This window comes from Stenella coeruleoalba (genome assembly GCF_951394435.1).
Source record: "Stenella coeruleoalba genome assembly, contig: scaffold_68, whole genome shotgun sequence".
Classification (NCBI taxonomy): Eukaryota; Metazoa; Chordata; class Mammalia; order Artiodactyla; family Delphinidae; genus Stenella; species Stenella coeruleoalba.
The window spans coordinates 1536180-1561986 of record NW_027645870.1 but is presented as its reverse complement, the minus strand read 5'-3'; the positions used below and the strand labels follow the sequence as shown (position 1 = coordinate 1561986).

The following is a 25807-nucleotide window of genomic DNA, read 5'->3' as shown; positions in this document are numbered from 1 at the left end:
TTGAAGAAAGGAGCTCAGGGGCACTGTAATTCACAAACATGCAGAGTTATAAATGACAGCTATCGTCCAAAAATAGACTGAAGTAAGGCTGCCAAGAGGACTTGAAAGCAGGGCAGAATTGCAGGAAACCGATTTCAGGAGGTAGACTGGAATTGCATTGAAAGCATAGGAAAAGAGGCAGAACGTCCACAGTGATGCACTTGGCCAAAAAGGGCGTATGCGTTTTTTCCTGAATATATTCAGGAAAAAACGCATACGCCCTTTTTGGCCAACCAAGCAAGCTTGCAAAGGAAATCTGCACTACAATGAAGTCTCACTTCCCCCCGGTCAAAAGGGCCATCTGAAAAAAGTGTAAAATCCAGAAAGGCAACAGGCCATTGAGAACTGGGCACCTGTTATGCTGATGGGCGGGATGTAAATTGCCAACAGACACTCGGGAGAAGTGTATGGTGTTTCCTGAAACATCTAAAAAACAAAGCAACCGAGCCTAGGGCACTTCCACTTATGGTCCTATAGCTTAAGAAAATTAAAATCAAAAAGACACAGCCACCCCAAAGTTTGGGACGCCTCCGTTTACAAGAACCTCGTTTACCGTACAAGTTCAATATCACAGAAAGTGAAAAATGGATAAAGGACTTGTGGTACTTACGTACAATGCAGTATCACTCAGCAATGAAATCTATGTCATCAGGCCCGTAGCAGCATAATGAGTGGATTCAGGTACGATGATTCTAACTGAAATAAGTCACACAGAAAAAGAAACATCATAAGATATCACTAATACACGGAATGTAAACTTGGCTACACAGGAACTGCATTCCAAAACAGAACAGGGTCTCAAATTTAGAAAACCAACTTATGCTTGCTTAAGGGTAAAGGTGAGTTGGGGTGCTGCATAAAACCAGAGATCGAAATGAGCACAGATAAAGTTCCTTAAGCCAAATATGGAATAGACAAGAGCTACTCCTTGCTCAACGAAATGGACTCAACACCCCATATTAAACGCCTAAGAATGTACCTGACTAGTAAGTATCTTAAAACCTATGGATTGCTATGTCTCCAAAAGAGAATCAAGCGTGTGTACAGGGGCATAAACGCAGCAGTGATAGGATTGGAGAGGTTCGGTGAGCAAATGAAGACCCTTTGAAGTCATATTGCATGGTACCCATTACACGGGTCTCAACTCTCCAGGTTTAAGGTATTCTTCCTTCAGCTAAAACATGCATGTGGAACCCAGAGTATGATCAACCATGTGAACGGGAGACGTGTTCAAATATGTCTCAGTTTTCCTCCCCTGGTACTCGGGTGCAACATTCCAGACGCTTTACTAACACTCTCCCCACTTGGAGAGTCAGCGCCTTTAACCTCCTGTTTGGCCCAGTTTGCAATTTCTGCGGAAGATGAACAGGAATAGGGAGAACAAATGAGAGACTAACTGGAGGTGTCTGGACGGGCAAATTTAACTCTCATTTCCCACCAGGAAGAGGAAATAACCAATGACTCAGCGTGCCGTGCCGGAACCAGATTAGGGCCTGAAGCCATCCTGCAGTGTTGCGGCCAGCTCACAAGAAAGCGAGTTGAAGAAAGGAGCTCAGGGGCACTGTAATTCACAAACCTGCAGAGTTATAAATGACAGCTATCGTCCAAAAATATACTGAAGTAAGGCTGTCAAGAGGACTTGAAAGCGGGGCAGAATTGCAGGAAACCGATTTCAGGAGGTAGACTGGAATTGCATTGAAAGCATAGGAAAAGAGGCAGAACGTCCACAATGATGCACTTGGCCAAAAAGGGCGTATGCGTTTTTTCCTGAATATATTCAGGAAAAAACGCATACGCCCTTTTTGGCCAACCAAGCAAGCTTGCAAAGGAAATCTGCACTACAATGAAGTCTCACAACCCCCCGGTCAAAAGGGGCCTCTGAAAAAAGTGTAAAATCCAGAAAGGCAGGACAGGCCATGGAGACCTGGGAGCCTTGTTTTGCTGAAGGGCGGGATGTAAATTGCCAACAGACACTCGGGAGAAGTGTATGGTGTTTCCTGAAACATCTAAAAAACAAAGCAACAGAGCCTAGGGCACTTCCACTTACGGTCCTATAGCTTAGGGAAATTAAAATCAAAAAGACACAGCCACCCCAAAGTTTGGAACGGCTCTGTTTACAAGAACCTCGTTTACAGTACAAGTTCAACATCGCAGAAAGTGAAAAATGGATAAAGAAGTTGTGGTATTTACTTACAAAGCAATATCACTCAGCAATGAAATCTATGTCATCAGGCCCTTAGCAGCACAATGAGTGGATTCAGGTATGATGATTCTAACTGAAATAAGTCACACAGAAAAAGAAACATCATAAGATATCAGTAAGACACAGAATGTAAACTTGGCTACACAGGAACTGAATTACAGAACAGAACAGGGTCTCAAATTTAGAAAACCAACTTATGCTTGCTTAGGGGTAAAGGTGAGTTGGGGTGCTGCATAAAACCAGAGATCGAAATGAGCACAGATAAAGTTCCTTAAGCCAAATATGGAATAGACCATAGCTACTCCTTGCTCAACGAAATGGACTCAACACCGCATACTAAACGCCTAAGAATGTACCTGACTAGTAAGTATCTTAAAACCTATGGATTGCTATGTCTCCGAAAGAGAATCAAGCATGTGTACAGGGGCATAAACGCAGCAGTGATAGGATAGGAGAGAGTCGGTGAGGAAATGAAGACCCTTTGAAGTCATATTGCATGGTACCCATTACACGGGTTTCAACTACCCAGGTTTAAGGTATTCTTCCTTCAGCTAAAACATGCATGTGGAACCTAGAGTATGATCAAGCATGTGATCGGGAGACGTGTTCTAATATGTCTCAGTTTTCGTACCCTGGTACTCGGGTGCAACATTCCAGACGCTTTACTTACACTCTCCCGACTTGGAGAGTCAGTCCCTTTAACCTCCTGTTTGGCCCAGTTTGCAATTTCTGCGGAAGATGAACAGGAATAGCGAGAACCAATGAGAGACTAGGTGGAGGTGTCTGGACGGGCAAATTTAACTCTCACTTCCCACCAGGAAGAGGAAATAACCAAAGGCTCAGCATGCCGTGCCGGAACCAGATTAGAGCCTGAAGCCATCCTGCGGTGTTGCGGCCAGCTCAAAAGAAAGCGAGTTGAAGAAAGGAGCTCAGGGGCACTGTAATTCACAAACCTGCAGAGTTATAAATGACAGCTATCGTCCAAAAATATACTGAAGTAAGGCTGCCAAGAGGACTTGAAAGCGGGGCAGAATTGCAGGAAACCGATTTCAGGAGGTAGACTGGAATTGCATTGAAAGCATAGGAAAAGAGGCAGAACGTCCACAATGATGCACTTGGCCGAAAAGGGCGTATGCGTTTTTTCCTGAATATATTCAGGAAAAAACGCATACGCCCTTTTTGGCCAACCAAGCAAGCTTGCAAAGGAAATCTGCACTACAATGAAGTCTCACATCCCCCCAGTCAAAAGGGCCATCTGAAAAAAGTGTAAAATCCAGAAAGGCAGGACAGGCCATGGAGAACTGGGAGCCGTGTTATGCTGATGGGCGGGATGTAAATTGCCAACAGACACTCGGGAGAAGTGTATGGTGTTTCCTGAAACATCTAAAAAACAAAGCAACAGAGCCTAGGGCACTTCCACTTACGGTCCTATAGCTTAAGGAAATTCAATTCAATAAGACGCATCCACCCCAAAGTTTGGGACGCCTCTGTTTACAAGAACCTCGTTTACAGTACAAGTTCAACATCGCAGAAAGTGAAAAATGGATAAAGAAGTTGTGGTATTTACTTACAAAGCAATATCGCTCAGCAATGAAATCTATGTCATCAGGCCCTTAGCAGCACAATGAGTGGATTCAGGTACGATGATTCTAACTGAAATAAGTAACACAGAAAAAGAAACATCATAAGATATCAGTAATACACAGAATGTAAACTTGGCTACACAGGAACTGAATTACAAAACAGAACAGGGTCTCAAATTTAGAAAACCAACTTATGCTTGCTTAAGGGAAAAGGTGAGTTTGGGTGCTGCATAAAACCAGAGATTGAAATGAGCACAGATAAAGTTCCTTAAGCCAAATATGGAATAGACAAGAGCTACTCCTTGCTCAACGAAATGGACTCAACAACCCATATTAAACGCCTAAGAATGTACCTGACTAGTAAGTATCTTAAAACCTATGGATTGCTATGTCTCCAAAAGAGAATCAAGCATGTGTCAGGGGCATAAACGCAGCAGTGATAGGATTGGAGAGGTTCGGTGAGCAAATGAAGACCCTTTGAAGTCATATTGCATGGTACCCATTCCACGGGTTTCAAATACCCAGGTTTAAGGTATTCTTCCTTCAGCTAAAACATGCATGTGGAACCTAGAGTATGATCAACCATGTGATCGGGAGACGTGTTCAAATATGTCTCAGTTTTCGTACCCTGGTACTCAGGTGCAACATTCCAGACGCTTTACTAACACTCTCCCGACTTGGAGAGTCAGTCCCTTTAACCTCCTGTTTGGCCCAGTTTGCAATTTCTGCGGAAGATGAACAGGAATAGCGAGAACCAATGAGAGACTAGCTGGAGGTGTCTGGACGGGCAAATTTAACTCTCATTTCCCACCAGGAAGAGGAATTAACCAAAGGCTCAGCGTGCCGTGCCGGAACCAGATTAGGGCCTGAAGCCATCCTGCGGTGTTGCGGCCAGCTCACAAGAAAGCGAGTTGAAGAAAGGAGCTCAGGGGCACTGTAATTCACAAACCTGCAGAGTTATAAATGACAGCTATCGTCCAAAAATAGACTGAAGTAAGGCTGCCAAGAGGACTTGAAAGCGGGGCAGAATTGCAGCAAACCGATTTCAGGAGGTAGACTGGACTAGCATTGAAAGCATAGGAAAAGAGGCAGAACGTCCACAATGATGCACTTGGCCAAAAAGGGCGTATGCGTTTTTTCCTGAATATATTCAGGAAAAAATGCATACGCCCTTTTTGGCCAACCAAGCAAACTTGCAAAGGAAATCTGCAGTACAATGAAGTCTCACTTCCCCCCGGTCAAAAGGGCCATCTGAAAAAAGTGTAAAATCCAGAAAGGCAGGACAGGCCATGGAGAACTGGGAGCCTTGTTATGCTGATGGGCGGGATGTAAATTGCCAACAGACACTCAGGAGAAGTGTATGGTGTTTCCTGAAACATCTAAAAAACAAAGCAACAGAGCCTAGGGCACTTCCACTTATGGTCCTATAGCTTAGGGAAATTAAAATCAAAAAGACACAGCCACCCCAAAGTTTGGGACACCTCCGTTTACAAGAACCTCGTTTACCGTACAAGTTCAATATCACAGAAAGTGAAAAATGGATAAAGAACTTGTGGTACTTACGTACAATGCAGTATCACTCAGCAATGAAATCTATGTCATCAGGCCCTTAGCAGCATAATGAGTGGATTCAGGTACAATGATTTTAACTGAAATAAGTCACACAGAAAAAGAAACAGCATAAGATATCACTAATACACGGAATGGAAACTTGGCTACACAGTAACTGAATTCCAAAACAGAACAGGGTCTCAAATTTAGAAAACCAACTTATGCTTGCTTTAGGGGAAAGGTGAGTTGGGGAGCTGCATAAAACCAGAGATTGAAATGAGCACAGATAAAGTTCCTTAAGCCAAATATGGAATAGACAAGAGCTACTCCTTGCTCAAGGAATTGGACTCAACAACCCATATTAAACGCCTAAGAATGTACCTGACTAGTAAGTATCTTAAAACCTATGGAATGCTATGTCTCCAAAAGAGAATCAAGCATGTGTACAGGGCATAAACGCAGCAGTGATAGGATTGGAGAGGTTCGGTGAGCAAATGAAGACCCTTTGAAGTCATATTGCATGGTACCCATTCCACGGGTCTCAACTCTCCAGGTTTTAGGTATTCTTCCTTCAGCTAAAACATGCATGTGGAACCCAGAGTATGATCAACCATGTGATCGGGAGACGTGTTCAAATATGTCTCAGTTTTCGTACCCTGGTACTCTTGTGCAACATTCCAGACGCTTTACTAACACTCTCCCGACTTGGACAGTCAGTCCCTTTAACCTCCTGTTTGGCGCAGTTTGCAATTTCTGCGGAAGATGAACAGGAATAGCGAGAAACAATGATAGACTAGCTGGAGGTGTCTGGACGTGTAAATTTAACTCTCATTTCCCACCAGGAAGAGGAATTAACCAAAGGCTCAGCGTGCCGTGCCGGGACCAGATTAGGGCCTGAAGCCATCCTGCGGTGTTGCGGCCAGGTCACAAGAAAGCGAGTTGAAGAAAGGAGCTCAGGGGCACTGTAATTCACAAACCTGCAGAGTTATAAATGACAGCTATCGTCCAAAAATATACTGAAATAAGCCTGCCAAGAGGACTTGAAAGCGGGGCAGAATTGCAGGAAACCGATTTCAGGAGGTAGACTGGAATTGCATTGAAAGCATAGGAAAAGAGGCAGAACGTCCACAATGATGCACTTGGCCAAAAAGGGCGTATGCGTTTTTTCCTGAATATATTCAGGAAAAAACGCATACGCCCTTTTTGGTCAACCAAGCAAACTTGCAAAGGAAATCTGCACTACAATGAAGTCTCACTTCCCCCGGTCAAAAGGGCCATCTGAAAAAAGTGTAAAATCCAGAAAGGGAGGACAGGCCATGGAGAACTGGGAGCCTTGTGATGCTGATGGGCGGGATGTAAATTGCCAACAACCACTTGGGAGAAGTGTATGGTGTTTCCTGAAACATCTAAAAAACAAAGCAACAGAGCCTAGGGCACTTCCAATTATGGTCCTATAGCTTAGGGAAATTAAAATCAAAAAGACACAGCCACCCCAAAGTTTGGGACGCCTCTGTTTACAAGAACCTCGTTTACAGGACAAGTTCAACATCGCAGAAAGTGAAAAATGGATAAAGAAGTTGTGGTATTTACTTACAAAGCAATATCGCTCAGCAATGAAATCTATGTCATCAGGCCCTTAGCAGCACAATGAGTGGATTCATGTATGATGATTCTAACTGAAATAAGTCACACAGAAAATGAAACATCGTAAGATATCAGTAATACACGGAATGTAAACTTGTCTACACAGGAACTGAATTACAGAACAGAACAGGGTCTCAAATTTAGAAAACCAACTTATGCTTGCTTAAGGGGAAAGGTGAGTTGGGGTGCTCCATAAAACCAGAGATTGAAATGAGCACAGATAAAGTTCCTTAAGCCAAATATGGAATAGACAAGAGTTACTCCTTGCTCAACGAAATGGACACAACACCGCATATTAAACGCCTAAGAATGTACCTGACTAGTAAGTATCTTAAAACCTATGGATTGCTGTGTCTCAAAAAGAGAATCAAGCATGTGTACAGGGGCATGAACGCAGCAGTGATAGGATTGGAGAGGTTCGGTGAGCAAATGAAGACCCTTTGAAGTCATATTGCATGGTACCCATTCCACGGGTCTCAACTCTCCAGGTTTAAGGTATTCTTCCTTCAGCTAAATCATGCATGTGGAACCTAGAGTATGATCAACCATGTGATCGGGAGACGTGTTCAAATATGTCTCAGTTTTCGTACCCTGGTACTCGGGTGCAACATTCCAGACGCTTTACTAACACTCTCCCGATTTGGAGAGTCAGTCCCTTTAACCTCCTGTTTGGCGCAGTTTGCAATTTCTGCGAAAGATGAACAGGAATAGCGAGAAACAATGAGAGACTAGCTGGAGGTGTCTGGACGTGTAAATTTAACTCTCATTTCCCACCAGGAAGAGGAATTACCCAAAGGCTCAGCGTGCCGTGCCGGGACCAGATTAGGGCCTGAAGCCATCCTGCGGTGTTGCAGCCAGGTCACAAGAAAGCGAGTTGAAGAAAGGAGCTCAGGGGCACTGTAATTCACAAACCTGCAGAGTTATAAATGACAGCTATCGTCCAAAAATATACTGAAGTAAGGCTGCCAAGAGGACTTGAAAGCGGGGCAGAATTGCAGGAAACCGATTTCAGGAGGTAGACTGGAATTGCATTGAAAGCATAGGAAAAGAGGCAGAACGTCCACAATGATGCACTTGGCCAAAAAGGGCGTATGCGTTTTTTCCTGAATATATTCAGGAAAAAACGCATACGCCCTTTTTGGCCAACCAAGCAAACTTGCAAAGGAAATCTGCACTACAATGAAGTCTCACTTCCCCCCGGTCAAAAGGGCCATCTGAAAAAAGTGTAAAATCCAGAAAGGGAGGACAGGCCATGGAGAACTGGGAGCCTTGTTATGCTGATGGGCGGGATGTAAATTGCCAACAGACACTCGGGAGAAGTGTATGGTGTTTCCTGAAACATCTAAAAAACAAAGCAACAGAGCCAAGGTCACTTCCACTTATGGTCCGATAGCTTAGGGAAATTAAAATCAAAAAGACACAGCCACCCCAAAGTTTGGGACGCCTCTGTTTACAAGAACCTCGTTTACCGTACAAGTTCAATATCACAGAAAGTGAAAAATGGATAAAGAACTTGTGGTACTTACGTACAATGCAGTATCACTCAGCAATGAAATCTATGTCATCAGGCCCGTAGCAGCATAATGAGTGGATTCAGGTACGATGATTCTAACTGAAATAAGTCACACAGAAAAAGAAACATCATAAGATATCACTAATACACGGAATGTAAACTTGCCTACACAGGAACTGAATTCCAAAACAGAACAGGGTCTCAAATTTAGAAAACCAACTTATGCTTGCTTAAGGGGAAAGGTGAGTTGGGGTGCTGCATAAAACCAGAGATTGAAATGAGCACAGATAAAGTTCCTTAAGCCAAATATGGAATAGACAAGAGCTACTCCTTGCTCAACGAAATGGACTCAACAACCCGTATTAAACGCCTAAGAATGTACCTGACTAGTAAGTAACTTAAAACGTATGGATTGCTATGCATCCAAAAGAGAATCAAGCATGTGTACAGGGGCATAAACGCAGCAGTGATAGGATTGGAGAGGTTCGGTGAGCAAATGAAGACCCTTTGAAGTCATATTGCATGGTACCCATTCCACGGGTCTCAACTCTCCAGGTTTAAGGTATTCTTCCTTCAGCTAAAACATGCATGTGGAACCCAGAGTATGATCAACTGTGTGAACGGGAGACGTGTTCAAATATGTCTCAGTTTTCCTCCCCTGGTACTCGGGTGCAACATTACAGACGCTTTACTAACACTCTCCCCACTTGGAGAGTCAGTCCCTTTAACCTCCTGTTTGGCCCAGTTTCCAATTTCTGCGGAAGATGAACAGGAATAGGGAGAACCAATGAGAGACTAGCTGGAGGTGTCTGGACGGGCAAATTTAACTCTCATTTCCCACCAGGAAGAGGAAATAACCAAAGGCTCTGCGTACCGTGCCGGAACCAGATTAGGGCCTGAAGCCATCCTGCGGTGTTGCGGCCAGGTCACAAGAAAGCGAGTTGAAGAAAGGAGCTCAGGGGCACTGTAATTCACAAACCTGCAGAGTTATAAATGACAGCTATCGTCCAAAAATATACTGAAGTAAGGCTGCCAAGAGGACTTGAAAGCGGGGCAGAATTGCAGGAAACCGATTTCAGGAGGTAGACTGGAATTGCATTGAAAGCATAGGAAAAGAGGCAGAACGTCCACAATGATGCACTTGGCCAAAAAGGGCGTATGCGTTTTTTCCTGAATATATTCAGGAAAAAACGCATACGCCCTTTTTGGTCAACCAAGCAAACTTGCAAAGGAAATCTGCACTACAATGAAGTCTCACTTCCCCACGGTAAATAGGGCCATCTGAAAAAAGTGTAAAGTCCAGAAAGGGAGGACAGGCCATGGAGAATTGGGAGCCTTGTTATGCTGATGGGCGGGATGTAACTTGACAACTGACACTCTGGAGAAGTGTATGGTGTTTCCTGAAACATCTAAAAAACAAAGTAACAGAGCCTAGGGCACTTCCACTTATGGTCCTATAGCTTAGGGAAATTAAAATCAAAAAGTCACAGCCACCCCAAAGTTTGGGACGCCTCTGTTTACAAGAACCTCGTTTATAGTACAAGTTCAACATCGCAGAAAGTGAAAAATGGAAAAAGAACTTGTGGTACTTACGTACAATGCAGTATCACTCAGCAATGAAATCTATGTCATCAGGCCCTTAGCAGCATAATGAGTGGATTCAGGTACAATGATTCTAACTGAAATAAGTCACACAGAAAAAGAAACATCATAAGTTATCATTAATACACGCAATATAAACTTGGCTACACAGGAACTGAATTCCAAAACAGAACAGGGTCTCACATTTAGAAAACCAACTTATGCTTGCTTAAGGGGAAAGGTGAGTTGGGGAGCTGCATAAAACCAGAGATTGAAATGAGCACAGATAAAGTTCCTTAAGCCAAATATGGAATAGACAAGAGCTACTCCTTGCTCAACGAAATGGACTCAACAACCCATATTAAACGCCTAAGAATGTACCTGACTAGTAAGTATCTTAAAACCTATGGATTGCTATGTCTCCAAAAGAGAATCAAGCATGTGTCAGGGGCATAAACGCAGCAGTGATAGGATTGGAGAGGTTCGGTGAGCAAATGAAGACCCTTTGAAGTCATATTGCATGGTACCCATTCCACGGGTTTCAAATACCCAGGTTTAAGGTATTCTTCCTTCAGCTAAAACATGCATGTGGAACCTAGAGTATGATCAACCATGTGATCGGGAGACGTGTTCAAATATGTCTCAGTTTTCGTACCCTGGTACTCGGGTGCAACATTCCAGACGCTTTACTAACACTCTCCCGACTTGGAGAGTCAGTCCCTTTAACCTCCTGTTTGGCCCAGTTTGCAATTTCTGCGGAAGATGAACAGGAATAGCGAGAACCAATGAGAGACTTGCTGGAGGTGTCTGGATGGGCAAATTTAACTCTCATTTCCCACCAGGAAGAGGAATTAACCAAAGGCTCAGCGTGCCGTGCCAGAACCAGATTAGGGCCTGAAGCCATCATGCGGTGTTGCGGCCAGCTCACAAGAAAGCGAGTTGAAGAAAGGAGCTCAGGGGCACTGTAATTCACAAACCTGCAGAGTTATAAATGACAGCTATCGTCCAAAAATAGACTGAAGTAAGGCTGCCAAGAGGACTTGAAAGCGGGGCAGAATTGCAGGAAACCGATTTCAGGAGGTAGACTGGAATTGCATTGAAAGCATAGGAAAAGAGGCAGAACGTCCACAATGATGCACTTGGCCAAAAAGGGCATATGGGTTTTTTCCTGAATATATTCAGGAAAAAATGCATACGCCCTTTTTGGCCAACCAAGCAAACTTGCAAAGGTAATCTGCACTACAATGAAGTCTCACTTCCCCCCGGTCAAAAGGGCCATCTGAAAAAAGTGTAAAATCCAGAAAGGCAGGACAGGCCATGGAGAACTGGGAGCCTTGTTATGCTGATGGGCGGGATGTAAATTGCCAACAGACACTCAGGAGAAGTGTATGGTGTTTCCTGAAACATCTAAAAAACAAAGCAACAGAGCCTAGGGCACTTCCACTTATGGTCCTATTGCTTAGGGAAATTAAAATCAAAAAGACACAGCCACCCCAAAGTTTGGGACACCTCTGTTTACAAGAACCTCGTTTACCGTACAAGTACAATATCACAGAAAGTGAAAAATGGATAAAGAACTTGTGGTACTTACGTACAATGCAGTATCACTCAGCAATGAAATCTATGTCATCAGGCCCGTAGCAGCATAATGAGTGGATTCAGGTACGATGATTCTAACTGAAATAAGTCACACAGAAAAAGAAACATCATAAGATATCACTAATACACGGAATGTAAACTTGGCTACACAGGAACTGAATTACAGAACAGAACAGGGTCTCAAATTTAGAAAACCAACTTATGCTTGCTTAAGGGGAAAGGTGAGTTGGGGTGCTGCATAAAACCAGAGATTGAAATGAGCACAGATAAAGTTCCTTAAGCCAAATATGGAATAGACAAGAGCTACTCCTTGCTCAACGAAATGGACTCAACACCCCATATTAAACGCCTAAGAATGTACCTGACTAGTAACTATCTTAAAACCTATGGATTGCTATGTATCCAAAAGAGAATCAAGCATCTGTACAGGGGCATAAACACAGCATTGATAGGATTGGAGAGGTTCGGTGCGCAAATGAAGACCCTTTGAAGTCATATTGCATGGTACCCATTCCACGGGTCTCAACTCTCCAGGTTTAAGGTATTCTTCCTTCAGCTAAAACATGCATGTGGAACCCAGAGTATGATCAACCGTGTGAACGGGAGACGTGTTCAAATATGTCTCAGTTTTCTTCCCCTGGTACTCGGGTGCAGCATTCCAGACGCTTTACTAACACTCTCCCCACTTGGAGAGTCAGCGCCTTTAACCTTCTGTTTGGCCCAGTTTGCAATTTCTGCGGAAGATGAACAGGAATAGCGAGAACCAATGAGAGACTAGCTGGAGGTGTCTGGACGGGCAAATTTAACTCTCATTTCCCACCAGGAAGAGGAAATAACCAAAGGCTCAGCGTGCCGTGCCGGAACCAGATTAGGGCCTGAAGCCATCCTGCGGTGTTGCGGCCAGCTCAAAAGAAAGCGAGGTGAAGAAAAGAGCCCAGGGGCACTGTAATTCACAAACCTGCAGAGTTATAAATGACAGCTATCGTCCAAAAATATACTGAAGTAAGGCTGCCAAGAGGACTTGAAAGCGGGGCAGAATTGCAGGAAACCGATTTCAGGAGGTAGACTGGAATTGCATTGAAAGCATAGGAAAAGAGGCAGAACGTCCACAATGATGCACTTGGCCAAAAAGGGCGTATGCGTTTTTTCCTGAATATATTCAGGAAAAAACGCATACGCCCTTTTTGGCCAACCAAGCAAGCTTGTAAAGGAAATCTGCACTACAATGAAGTCTCACTTCCCAGCGGTCAAAAGGGCCATCTGAAAAAAGTGTAAAATCCAGAAAGGCAGGACAGGCCATGGAGAACTGGGAGCCTTGTTATGCTGATGGGCGGGATGTAAACTGCCAACAGACACTCGGGAGAAGTGTATGGTGTTTCCTGAAACATCTAAAAAACAAAGCAACAGAGCCTAGGGCACTTCCACTTATGGTCCTATAGCTTAGGGAAATTAAAATCCAAAAGACACAGCCACCCCAAAGTTTGGAACGGCTCTGTTTACAAGAACCTCGTTTACAGTAGAAGTTCAACATCCCAGAAAGTGAAAAATGGATAAAGAACTTGTGGTACTTACGTAAAATGCAGTATCACTCAGCAATGAAATCTATGTCATCAGGCCCGTAGCAGCATAATGAGTGGATTCAGGTACGATGATTCTAACTGAAATAAGTCACACAGAAAAAGAAACATCATAAGATATCAGTAATACACGGAATGTAAACTTGGCTACACAGGAACTGAATTCCAAAACAGAACAGGGTCTCAAATTTAGAAAACCAACTTATGCTTGCTTAAGGGGAAAGGCGAGTTGGGGTGCTGCATAAAACCAGAGATTGAAATGAGCACAGATAAAGTTCCTTAAGCCAAATATGGAATAGACAAGAGCTACTCCTTGCTCAACGAAATGGACTCAACACCGCATATTAAACGCCTAAGAATGTACCTGACTAGTAAGTATCTTAAAACCTATGGATTGCTATGTCTCCAAAAGAGAATCAAGCATGTGTACAGGGGCATAAACGCAGCAGTGATAGGATTGGAGAGGTTCGGTGAGCAAATGAAGACCCTTTGAAGTCATATTGCATGGTACCCATTCCACGGGTTTCAACTCTCCAGGTTTAAGGTATTCTTCCTTCAGCTAAAACATGCATGTGGAACCTAGAGTATGATCAACCATGTGATCGGGAGGCGTGTTCAAATATGTCTCAGTTTTCGTACCCTGGTACTCGGGTGCAACATTCCAGACGCTTTACTAACACTCTCCCTACTTGGAGATTCAGTCCCTTTAACCTCCTGTTTGGCCCAGTTTGCAATTGCTGCGGAAGATGAACAGGGATAGCGAGAACCAATGAGAGACTAGCTGGAGGTGTCTGGACGGGCAAATTTAACTCTCATTTCCCACCAGGAAGAGGAATTAACCAAAGGCTCAGCGTGCCGTGCGGGAACCAGATTAGGGCTTGAAGCCATCCTGCTGTGTTGCGGCCAGGTCACAAAAAAGGGAGTTGAAGAAAGGAGCTCAGGGGCACTGTAATTCACAAACCTGCAGAGTTATAAATGACAGCTATCGTCCAAAAATATACTGAAGTAAGACTGCCAACAGGACTTGAAAGCCGGGCAGAATTGCAGGAAACCGATTTCATGAGGTAGACTGGAATTGCATTGAAAGCATAGGAAAAGAGGCAGAACGTCCACAATGATGCACTTGGCCAAAAAGGGCGTATGCGTTTTTTCCTGAATATATTCAGGAAAAAACGCATACGCCCTTTTTGGCCAACCAAGCAAGCTTGCAAAGGAAATCTGCACTACAATGAAGTCTCACTTCCCCCCGGTCAAAAGGGCCATCTGAAAAAAGTGTAAAATCCAGAAAGGCAGGACAGGCCATGGAGAACTGGGAGCCTTGTTATGCTGATGGGCGGGATGTAAATTGCCAACAGACACTGGGGAGAAGTGTATGGTGTTTCCTGAAACATCTAAAAAACAAAGCAACAGAGCCTAGGGCACTTCCACTTATGGTCCTATAGCTTAGGGAAATTAAAATCAAAAAGACACAGCCACCCCAAAGTTTGGGACGCCTCTGTTTACAAGAACCTCGTTTACAGTACAAGTTCAACATCGCAGAAAGTGAAAAATGGATAAAGAAGTTGTGGTATTTACTTACAAAGCAATATCACTCAGCAATGAAATCTATGTCATCAGGCCCTTAGCAGCACAATGAGTGGATTCAGGTATGATGATTCTAACTGAAAAAAGTCACACAGAAAAAGAAACATCATAAGATATCAGTAATACACGCAATAAACTTGGCTACACAGGAAATGAATTACAGAACAGAACAGGGTCTCAAATTTAGAAAACCAACTTATGCTTAATTAAGGGTAAAGGTGAGTTGGGGTGCTGCATAAAACCAGAGATTGAAATGAGCACAGATAAAGTTCCTTAAGCCAAATATGGAATAGACAAGAGCTACTCCTTGCTCAACGAAATGGACTCAACACCGCATATTAAACGCCTAAGAATGTACCTGACTAGTAAGTATCTTAAAACCTATGGATTGCTATGTCTCCGAAAGAGAATCAAGCATGTGTACAGGGGCATAAACGCAGCAGTGATAGGATTGGAGAGGTTCGTGAGCAAATGAAGACCCTTTGAAGTCATATTGCATGGTACCCATTCCAAGGGTTTCTACTACCCAGGTTTAAGGTATTCTTCCTTCAGCTAAAACATGCATGTGGAACCTAGAGTATGATCAACCATGTGATCGGGAGACATGTTCAAACATGTCTCAGTTTTCGTACCCTGGTACTCGGGTGCAACATTCCAGACGCTTTACTAACACTCTCCCGACTTGGAGAGTCAGCGCCTTTAACCTCCTGTTTGGCCCAGTTTGCAATTTCTGCGGAAGATGAACAGGAATAGCGAGAACCAATGAGAGACTAGCTGGAGGTGTCTGGACGGGCAAATTTAACTCTCATTTCCCACCAGGAAGAGGAATTAACCAAAGGCTCAGCGTGCCGTGCCGGAACCAGATTAGGACCTGAAGCCATCCTGCGGTGTTGCGGCCAGGTCACAAGAAAGCGAGTTGAAGAAAGGAGCTCAGGGGCACTGTAATTCACAAACCTGCAGAGTTATAAATGACAGCTATCGTCCAAAAATAGACTGAAGTAAGGCTGCCAAGAGGACTTGAAAGCGGGGCAGAATTGCAGGAAACCGATTTCAGGAGGTAGACTGGAATTGCATTGAAAACATAGGAAAAGAGGCAGAACGTCCACAATGATGCACTTGGCCAAAAAGGGCGTATGCGTTTTTTCCTGAATATATTCAGGAAAAAACGCATACGCCCTTTTTGGCCAACCAAGCAAGCTTGCAAAGGAAATCTGCACTACAATGAAGTCTCACTTCCCCCCGGTCAAAAGGGCCATCTGAAAAAAGTGTAAAATCCAGAAAGGCAGGACAGGCCATGGAGAACTGGGAGCCTTCTTATGCTGATGGGCGGGATGTAAATTGCCAACAGACACTCGGGAGAAGTGTATGGTGTTTCCTGAAACATCTAAAAAACAAAGCAACAGAGCCTAGGGCACTTCCACTTACGGTCTTATAGCTTAGGGAAATTAAATTCAAAAAGACACAGCCACCCCAAAGTTTGGGACGGCTCTGTTTACAAGAACCTCGTTTACAGTACAAGTTCAAAATCGCAGAAAGTGAAAAATGGATAAAGAACTTGTGGTACTTACGTACAAAGCAATATCACTCAGCAATGAAATCTATGTCATCGGGCCCTTAGCAGCACAATGAGTGGATTCAGGTACGATGATTCTAACTGAAATAAGTCACACAGAAAAAGAAACATCATAAGATATCACTAATACACGGAATGTAAACTTGGCTACACAGGAACTGAATTCCAAAACAGAACAGGATCTCAAATTTAGAAAACCAACTTATGCTTGTTTAAGGGGAAAGGTGAGTTGGGGTGCTGCATAAAACCAGAGATTGAAATGAGCACAGATAAAGTTCCTTAAGCCAAATATGGAATAGATAAGACCTACTCCTTGCTCGACGAAATGGACTCAACACCGCATATTAAACGCCTAAGAATGTACCTGACTAGTAAGTATCTTAAAACCTATGGATTGCTATGTCTCTGAAAGGGAATCAAGCATGTGTACAGGGACATAAACGCAGCAGTGATAGGATTGGAGAGGTTCGGTGAGCAAATGAAGACCCTTTGAAGTCATATTGCATGGTACCCATTCCACGGGTTTCAACTACCCAGGTTTAAGGTATTCTTCCTTCAGCTAAAACATGCATGTGGAACCTAGAGTATGATCAACCATGTGATCGGGAGACATGTTCAAATATGTCTCAGTTTTCGTACCCTGGTACTCGGGTGAAACATTCCAGACGCTTTACTAACACTCTCCCCACTTGGAGAGTCAGCGCCTTTAACCTCCTGTTTGGCCCAGTTTGCAATTTCTGCGGAAGATGAACAGGAATAGCGAGAACCAATGAGAGACTAGCTGGAGGTGTCTGGACGGGCAAATTTAACTCTCATTTCCCACCAGGAAGACGAATTAACCAAAGGCTCAGCGTGCCGTGCCGGAACCAGATTAGGGCCTGAAGCCATCCTGCGGTGTTGCGGCCAGCTCAAAAGAAAGCGAGTTGAAGAAAGGAGCTCAGGGGCACTGTTATTCACAAACCTGCAGAGTTATAAATGACAGCTATCATCCAAAAATATACTGAAGTAAGGCTGCCAAGAGGACTTGAAAGCGGGGCAGAATTGCAGGAAACCGATTTCAGGAGGTAGACTGGAATTGCATTGAAAGCATAGGAAAAGAGGCAGAACGTCCACAATGATGCACTTGGCCAAAAAGGGCGTATGCGTTTTTTCCTAAATATATTCAGGAAAAAACGCATACGCCCTTTTTGGCCAACCAAGTAAGCTTGCAAAGGAAATCTGCACTACAATGAAGTCTCACTTCCCCCCCGGTCAAAAGGGCCATCTGAAAAAAGTGTAAAATCCAGAAAGGCAGGAGAGGCCATGGAGAACTGGGAGCCTTGTTATGCTGATGGGCGGGATGGAAATTGCCAACAGACACTCCGCAGAAGTGTATGGTGTTTCCTGAAACATCTAAAAAACAAAGCAACAGAGCCTAGGGCACTTCCACTTATGGTCCTATAGCTTAGGGAAATTAAAATAAAAAAGACACAGCCACCCCAAAGTTTGGGACGCCTCTGTTTACAAGAACCTCGTTTACAGTACAAGTTCAACATCGCAGAAAGTGAAAAATGGATAAAGAACTTGTGGTACTTACGTACAAAGCAATATCACTCAGCAATGAAATCTATGTCATCAGGCCCTTAGCAGCACAATGAGTGGATTCAGGTACGATGATTCTAACTGAAATAAGTCACACAGAAAAAGAAACATCATAAGATATCAGTAATACACGGAATGTAAACTTGGCCACACAGGAACTGAATTCCAAAACAGAACAGGGTCTCAAATTTAGAAAACCAACTTATGCTTGCTTAAGGGGAAAGGTGAGTTGGGGTGCTGCATAAAACCAGAGATTGAAATGAGCACAGATAAAGTTCCTTAAGCCAAATATGGAATAGACAAGAGCTATTCCTTGCTCAACGAAATGGACTCAACACCGCATATTAAACGCCTAAGAATGTACCTGACTAGTAAGTATCTTAAAACCTATGGATTGCTATGTCTCCAAAAGAGAATCAAGCGTGTGCACAGGGACATAAACGCAGCAGTGGTAGGATTGGAGAGGTTCGGTGAGCAAATGAAGACCTTTGAATTCATATTGCATGGTACCCATTCCACGGGTCTCAACTCTCCAGGTTTAAGGTATTCTTCCTTCAGCTAAAACATGCATGTGGAACCCAGAGTACGATGAACCATGGGAATGGGAGACGTGTTCAAATATGTCTCAGTTTTCCTCCCCTGGTACTCGGGTGCAACATTCCAGACGCTTTACTAACACTCTCCCCCTTGGAGAGTCAGCGCCTTTAACCTCCTGTTTGGCCCAGTTTGCAATTTCTGTGGAAGATGAACAGGAATAGGGAGAACCAATGAGAGACTAGCTGGAGGTGTCTGGACGGGCAAATTTAACTCTCATTTCCCACCAGGAAGAGGAAATAAACAAAGACTCAGCATGCTGTGCCGGAACCAGATTAGGGCCTGAAGCCATCCTGCGGTGTTGCGGCCAGCTCAAAAGAAAGCGAGTTGAAGAAAGGAGCTCAGGGGCACTGTAATGCACAAACCTGCAGAGTTATAAATGACAGCTATCATCCAAAAATATACTGAAGTAAGGCTGTCAAGAGAACTTGAAAGCGGGGCAGAATTGCAGGAAACCGATTTCAGGAGGTAGACTGGAATTGCATTGAAAGCATAGGAAAAGAGGCAGAACGTCCACAATGATGCAATTGGCCAAAAAGTGCGTATGCGTTTTTTCCTGAATATATTCAGGAAAAAACGCATACGCGCTTTTTGGCCAACCAAGCAAGCTTGCAAAGGAAACCTGCACTACAATGAAGTCTCACTTCCACCCGGTCAAAAGGGCCATCTGAAAAAAGTGTAAAATCCAGAAAGGCAGGACAGGCCATGGAGAACTGGGAGCCTTGTTATGCTGATGGGCGGGATGTAAATTGCCAACAGACACTCGGGAGAAGTGTATGGTGTTTCCTGAAACATCTAAAAAACAAAGCAACAGAGCCTAGGGCACTTCCACTTATGGTCCCATAGCTTAGGGAAATTAAAATCAAAAAGACACAGCCACCCCAAAATTTGGGACGCCTCTGTTTACAAGAACCTCGTTTACAGTACAAGTTCAACATCGCAGAAAGTGAAAAATGGATAAAGAACTTGTGGTACTTACGTACAAAGCAATATCACTCAGCAATGAAATCTATGTCATCAGGCCCTTAGCAGCACAATGAGTGGATTCAGGTACGATGATTCTAACTGAAATAAGTCACACAGAAAAAGAAACATCATAAGATATCAGTAATACACGGAATGTAAACTTGGCTACACAGGAACTGAATTACAGAACAGAACAGGGTCTCAAATTTACAAAACCAACTTATGCTTGCTTAAGGGGAAAGGTGAGTTGGGGAGCAGCATAAAACCAGAGATTGAAATGAGCACAGATAAAGTTCCTTAAGCCAAATATGGAATAGACAAGAGCTACTCCTTGCTCAACGAAATGGACTCAACACCGCATATTAAACGCCTAAGAATGTACCTGACTAGTAAGTATCTTAAAACCTATGGATTGCTATGTCTCCAAAAGAGAATCAAGCGTGTGTACAGGGGCATAAACGCAGCAGTGATAGGATTGGAGAGGTTCGGTGAGCAAATGAAGACCCTTTGAAGTCATATTGCATGGTACCCATTCCACGGGTTTCACCTACCCAGGTTTAAGGTATTCTTCCTTCAGCTATAACATGCATGTGGAACCTAGAGTATGATCAACCATGTGATCGGGAGACGTGTTCAAATATGTCTCAGATTTCGTACCCTGGTACTCGGGTGCAACATTCCAGACGCTTTACTAACACTCTCCCGACTTGGAGAGTCAGTCCCTTTAACCTCCTGTTTGGCCCAGTTTGCAATTTCTGCGGAAGATGAACAGGAATAGCGAGAACCAATGAGAGACTAGCTGGAGGTGTCTGGACGGGCAAATTTAACTCTCATTTCCGACCAGGAAAAGGAATTAACCAAAGGCTCAGCGTGCCGTGCTGGAACCAGATTAGGGCCTGAAGCCATCCTGCGGTGTTGCGGCCAGCTCAAAAGAAAGCGAGTTGAAGAAAGGAGCTCAGGGGCACTGTTATTCACAAACCTGCAGAGTTATAAATGACAGCTATCATCCAAAAATATACTGAAGTAAGGCTGCCAAGAGGACTTGAAAGCGGGGCAGAATTGCAGGAAACCGATTTCAGGAGGTAGACTGGAATTGCATTGAAAGCATAGGAAAAGAGGCAGAACGTCCACAATGATGCACTTGGCCAAAAAGGGCGTATGCGTTTTTTCCTGAATATATTCAGGAAAAAACGCATACGCCCTTTTTGGCCAACCAAGCAAGCTTGCAAAGGAAATCCGCACTACAATGAAGTCTCACTTCCCCCCGGTCAAAAGGGCCATCTGAAAAAAGTGTAAAATCCAGAAAGGCAGGACAGGCCATGGAGAACTGGGAGCCTTGTTATGCTGATGGGCGGGATGTAAATTGCCAACAGACACTCGGGAGAAGTGTATGGTGTTTCCTGAAACATCTAAAAAACAAAGCAACAGAGCCTAGGGCACTTCCACTTATGGTCCTATAGCTTAGGGAAATTAAAATCAAAAAGACACAGCCACCCCAAAGTTTGGGACGCCTCTGTTTACAAGAACCTCGTTTACAGTACAAGTTCAACATCGCAGAAAGTGAAAAATGGATAAAGAAGTTGTGGTATTTACTTACAAAGCAATATCACTCAGCAATGAAATCTGTGTCATCAGGCCCTTAGCAGCACAATGAGTGGATTCAGGTATGATGATTCTAACTGAAATAAGTCACACAGAAAAAGAAACATCATAAGATATCACTAATACACGGAATGTAAACTTGGCTACACAGGAACTGAATTACAAAACATAACAGGGTCTCAAATTTAGAAAACCAACTTATGCTTGCTTAAGGGGAAAGGTGAGTTGGGGTGCTGCATAAAACCAGAGATTGAAATGAGCACAGATAAAGTTCCTTAAGCCAAATATGGAATAGACAAGAGCTACTCCTTGCTCAACGAAATGGACTCAACACCCCATATTAAACGCCTAAGAATGTACCTGACTAGTATGTATCTTAAAACCTATGGATTGCTATGCCTCCAAAAGAGAATCAAGCGTGTGTACAGGGGCATAAACGCAGCAGTGATAGGATTGGAGAGGTTGGGTGAGCAAATGAAGACCCTTTGAAGTCATATTGCATGGTACCCATTCCACGGGTCTCAACTCTCCAGGTTTAAGGTATTCTTCCTTCAGCTAAAACATGCATGTGGAACCTAGAGTATGATCAACCATGTGATCAGGAGACATGTTCAAATATGTCTCAGTTTTCGTACCCTGGTACTCGGGTGCAACATCCCAGACGCTTTACTAACACTCTCCCGACTTGGAGAGTCAGTCCCTTTAACCTCCTGTTTGGCCCAGTTTGCAATTTCTGCGGAAGATGAACAGGAATAGCGAGAACCAATGAGAGACTAGCTGGAGGTGTCTGGACGGGCAAATTTAACTCTCATTTCCCACCAGGAAGAGGAAGTAACTAAAGGCTCACCGTACCATGCCGGAACCAGATTAGGGCCTGTAGCCATCCTGTGGTGTTGCGGCCAGCTCACAAGAAAGCGAGTTGAAGAAAGGAGCTCAAGGTCACTGTAATTCACAAACCTGCAGAGTTATAAATGACAGCTATCGTCCAAAAATATACTGAAGTAAGGCTGCCAAGAGGACTTGAAAGCGGGGCAGAATTGCAGGAAACCGATTTCAGGAGGTAGACTGGAATTGCATTGAAAGCACAGGAAAAGAGGCAGAACGTCCACAATGATGCACTTGGTCAAAAAGGGCGTATGCTTTTTTTCCTGAATATATTCAGGAAAAAGAGCATACGCACTTTTTGGCCAACCAAGCAAGCTTGCAAAGCAAATCTGCACTACAATGAAGTCTCACATCCCCCCGGTCAAAAGGGCCATCTGAAAAAAGTGTAAAATCCAGAAAGGCAGGACAGGCCATGGAGAACTGGGAGCCTTGTCATGCTGATGGGCGGGATGTAAATTGCCAACAGACACTCGGGAGAAGTGTATGGTGTTTCCTTAAACATCTAAAAAACAAAGCAACAGAGCCTAGGGCACTTCCACTTATGGTCCTATAGCTTAGGGAAATTAAAATCAAAAAGACACAGCCACCTGAAAGTTTGGCACGGCTCTGTTTACAAGAACCTTGTTTACAGTACAAGTTCAACATCGCAGAAAGTGAAAAATGGATAAAGAAGTTGTGGTATTTACTTACAAAGCAATATCACTCAGCAATGAAATCTATGTCATCAGGCCCTTAGGAGCACAATGAGTGGATTCAGGTACGATGATTCTAACTGAAATAAGTAACACAGAAAAAGAAACATCATAAGATATCACTAATACACGGAATGTAAACTTGGCTACACAGGAACTGAATTACAAAACATAACAGGGTCTCAAATTTAGAAAACCAACTTATGCTTGCTTAAGGGGAAAGGTGAGTTGGGGTGCTGCATAAAACCAGAGATTGAAATGAGCACAGATAAAGTTCCTTAAGCCAAATATGGAATAGACAAGAGCTACTCCTTGCTCGACGAAATGGACTCAACACCGCATATTAAACGCCTAAGAATGTACCTGACTAGTAAGTATCTTAAAACCTATGGATTGCTATGTCTCCGAAAGAGAATCAAGCATGTGTACAGGGGCATAAACACAGCAGTGATAGGATTGGAGAGGTTCGGTGAGCAAATGAAGACCCTTTGAAGTCATATTGCATGGTACCCATTCCACGGGTTTCAACTACCCAGGTTTAAGGTATTCTTCCTTCAGCAAAAACATGCATGTGGAACCTAGAGTATGATCAACCATGTGATCGGGAGACGTGTTCAAATATGTCTCAGTTTTCGTACCCTGGTACTCGGGTGCAACATTCCAGACGCTTTACTAACACTCTCCCCACTTGGAGAGTCAGTCCCTTTAACCTCCTGTTTGGCCCAGTTTACAATTTCTGCGGAAGATGAACAGGAATAGCGAGAACCAATGAGAGACTAGCTGGAGGTGTCTGGACGGGCAAATTTAACTCTCATTTCCCACCAGGAAGAGGAATTAACCAAAGGCTCAGCGTGCTGTGCCGGAACCAGATTAGGGCCTGAAGCCATCCTGCGGTGTTGCGGCCAGCTCAAAAGAAAGCGAGTTGAAGAAAGGAGCTCAGGGGCACTGTTATTCACAAACCTGCAGAGTTATAAATGACAGCTATCGTCCAAAAATATACTGAAGTAAGGCTGCCAAGAGGACTTGAAAGCGGGGCAGAATTGCAGGAAACCGATTTCAGGAGGTAGACTGGAATTGCATTGAAAGCATAGGAAAAGAGGCAGAACGTCCACAATGATGCACTTGGCCAAAAAGGGCGTATGCGTTTTTTCCTGAATATATTCAGGAAAAAACGCATACGCCCTTTTTGGCCAACCAAGCAAGCTTGCAAAGGAAATCTGCACTACAATGAAGTCTCACTTCCCCCCGGTCAAAAGGGCCATCTGAAAAAAGTGTAAAATCCAGAAAGGCAGGACAGGCCATGGAGAACTGGGAGCCTTGTTATGCTGATGGGCGGGATATAAATTGCCAACAGACACTCGGGAGAAGTGTATGGTGTTTCCTGAAACATCTAAAAAACAAAGCAACAGAGCCTAGGGCACTTCCACTTATGGTCCTATAGCTTAGGGAAATTAAATTCAAAAAAAAACAGCCACCCCAACGTTTGGCACGGCTCTGTTTACAAGAACCTCGTTTACAGTACAAGTTCAACATCGCAGAAAGTGAAAAATGGATAAAGAAGATGTGGTATTTACTTACAAAGCAATATCACTCAGCAATGAAATCTATGTCATCAGGCCCTTAGGAGCACAATGAGTGGATTCAGGTACGATGATTCTAACTGAAATAAGTAACACAGAAAAAGAAACATCATAAGATATCACTAATACACAGAATGTAAACTTGGTTACACAGGAACTGAATTACAAAACATAACAGGGTCTCAAATTTAGAAAACCAACTTATGCTTGCTTAAGGGGAAAGGTGAGTTGGGGTGCTGCATAAAACCAGAGATTGAAATGAGCACAGATAAAGTTCCTTAAGCCAAATATGGAATAGACAAGAGCTACTCCTTGCTCGACGAAATGGACTCAACACCGCATATTAAACGCCTAAGAATGTACCTGACTAGTAAGTATCTTAAAACCTATGGATTGCTATGTCTCCGAAAGAGAATCAAGCATGTGTACTGGGGCATAAATGCAGCAGTGATAGGATTGGAGAGGTTCGGTGAGCAAATGAAGACCCTTTGAAGTCATATTGCATGGTACCCATTCCACGGGTTTCAACTACCCAGGTTTAAGGTATTCTTCCTTCAGCTAAAACATGCATGTGGAACCTAGAGTATGATCAACCATGTTATCGGGAGACGTGTTCAAATATGTCTCAGTTTTCGTACCCTGGTACTCGGGTGCAACATTCCAGACGCTTTACTAACACTCTCACCACTTGGAGAGTCAGTCCCTTTAACCTCCTGTTTGGCCCAGTTTGCAATTTCTGCGGAAGATGAACAGGAATAGCGAGAACCAATGAGAGACTAGCTGGAGGTGTCTGGACGGGCAAATTTAACTCTCATTTCCCACCAGGAAGAGGAATTAACCAAAGGCTCAGTGTGCCGTGCCGGAACCAGATTAGGGCCTGAAGCCATCCTGCGGTGTTGCGGCCAGCTCAAAAGAAAGCGAGTTGAAGAAAGGAGCTCAGGGGCACTGTAATTCACAAACGTGCAGAGTTATAAATGACAGCTATCGTCCAAAAATATACTGAAGTAAGGCTGCCAAGAGGACTTGAAAGCGGGGCAGAATTGCAGGAAACCGATTTCAGGAGGTAGACTGGAATTGCATTGAAAGCATAGGAAAAGAGGCAGAACGTCCACAATGATGCACTTGGCCAAAAAGGGCGTATGCGTTTTTTCCTGAATATATTCAGGAAAAAACGCATACGCCCTTTTTGGCCAACCAAGCAAGCTTGCAAAGGAAATCTGCACTACAATGAAGTCTCACATCCCCCCGGTCAAAAGGGCCATCTGAAAAAAGTATAAAATCCAGAAAGGCAGGACAGGCCATGGAGAACTGGGTGCCTTGTTATGCTGATGGGCGGGATGTAAATTGCCAACAGACACTCCGGAGAAGTGTATGGTGTTTCCTGAAACATCTAAAAAACAAAGCAACAGAGCCTAGGGCACTTCCACTTACGGTCATATAGCTTAGGGAAATTAAATTCA

General features: G+C 43.8%; 1 long non-coding RNA gene across 2 annotated transcripts in view; it reads right to left on the bottom strand.

Annotated features, from left to right (window-relative positions):
* The window catches only part of LOC307181503, a 200270-nt gene that overhangs the window by 141798 nt on the left and 32665 nt on the right, over positions 1 to 25807 (bottom strand). Inside the window, exon 5 of one of the 2 annotated variants that reach the window (XR_013826930.1) lies at positions 24344 to 24423. The exons of the other annotated variant lie outside the window; for it this stretch is intronic. This is a non-coding gene — a long non-coding RNA (uncharacterized lncRNA). Of the gene's footprint in view, positions 1 to 24343; positions 24424 to 25807 lie in introns of those variants that run through there. 2 annotated transcript variants of the gene reach the window in all.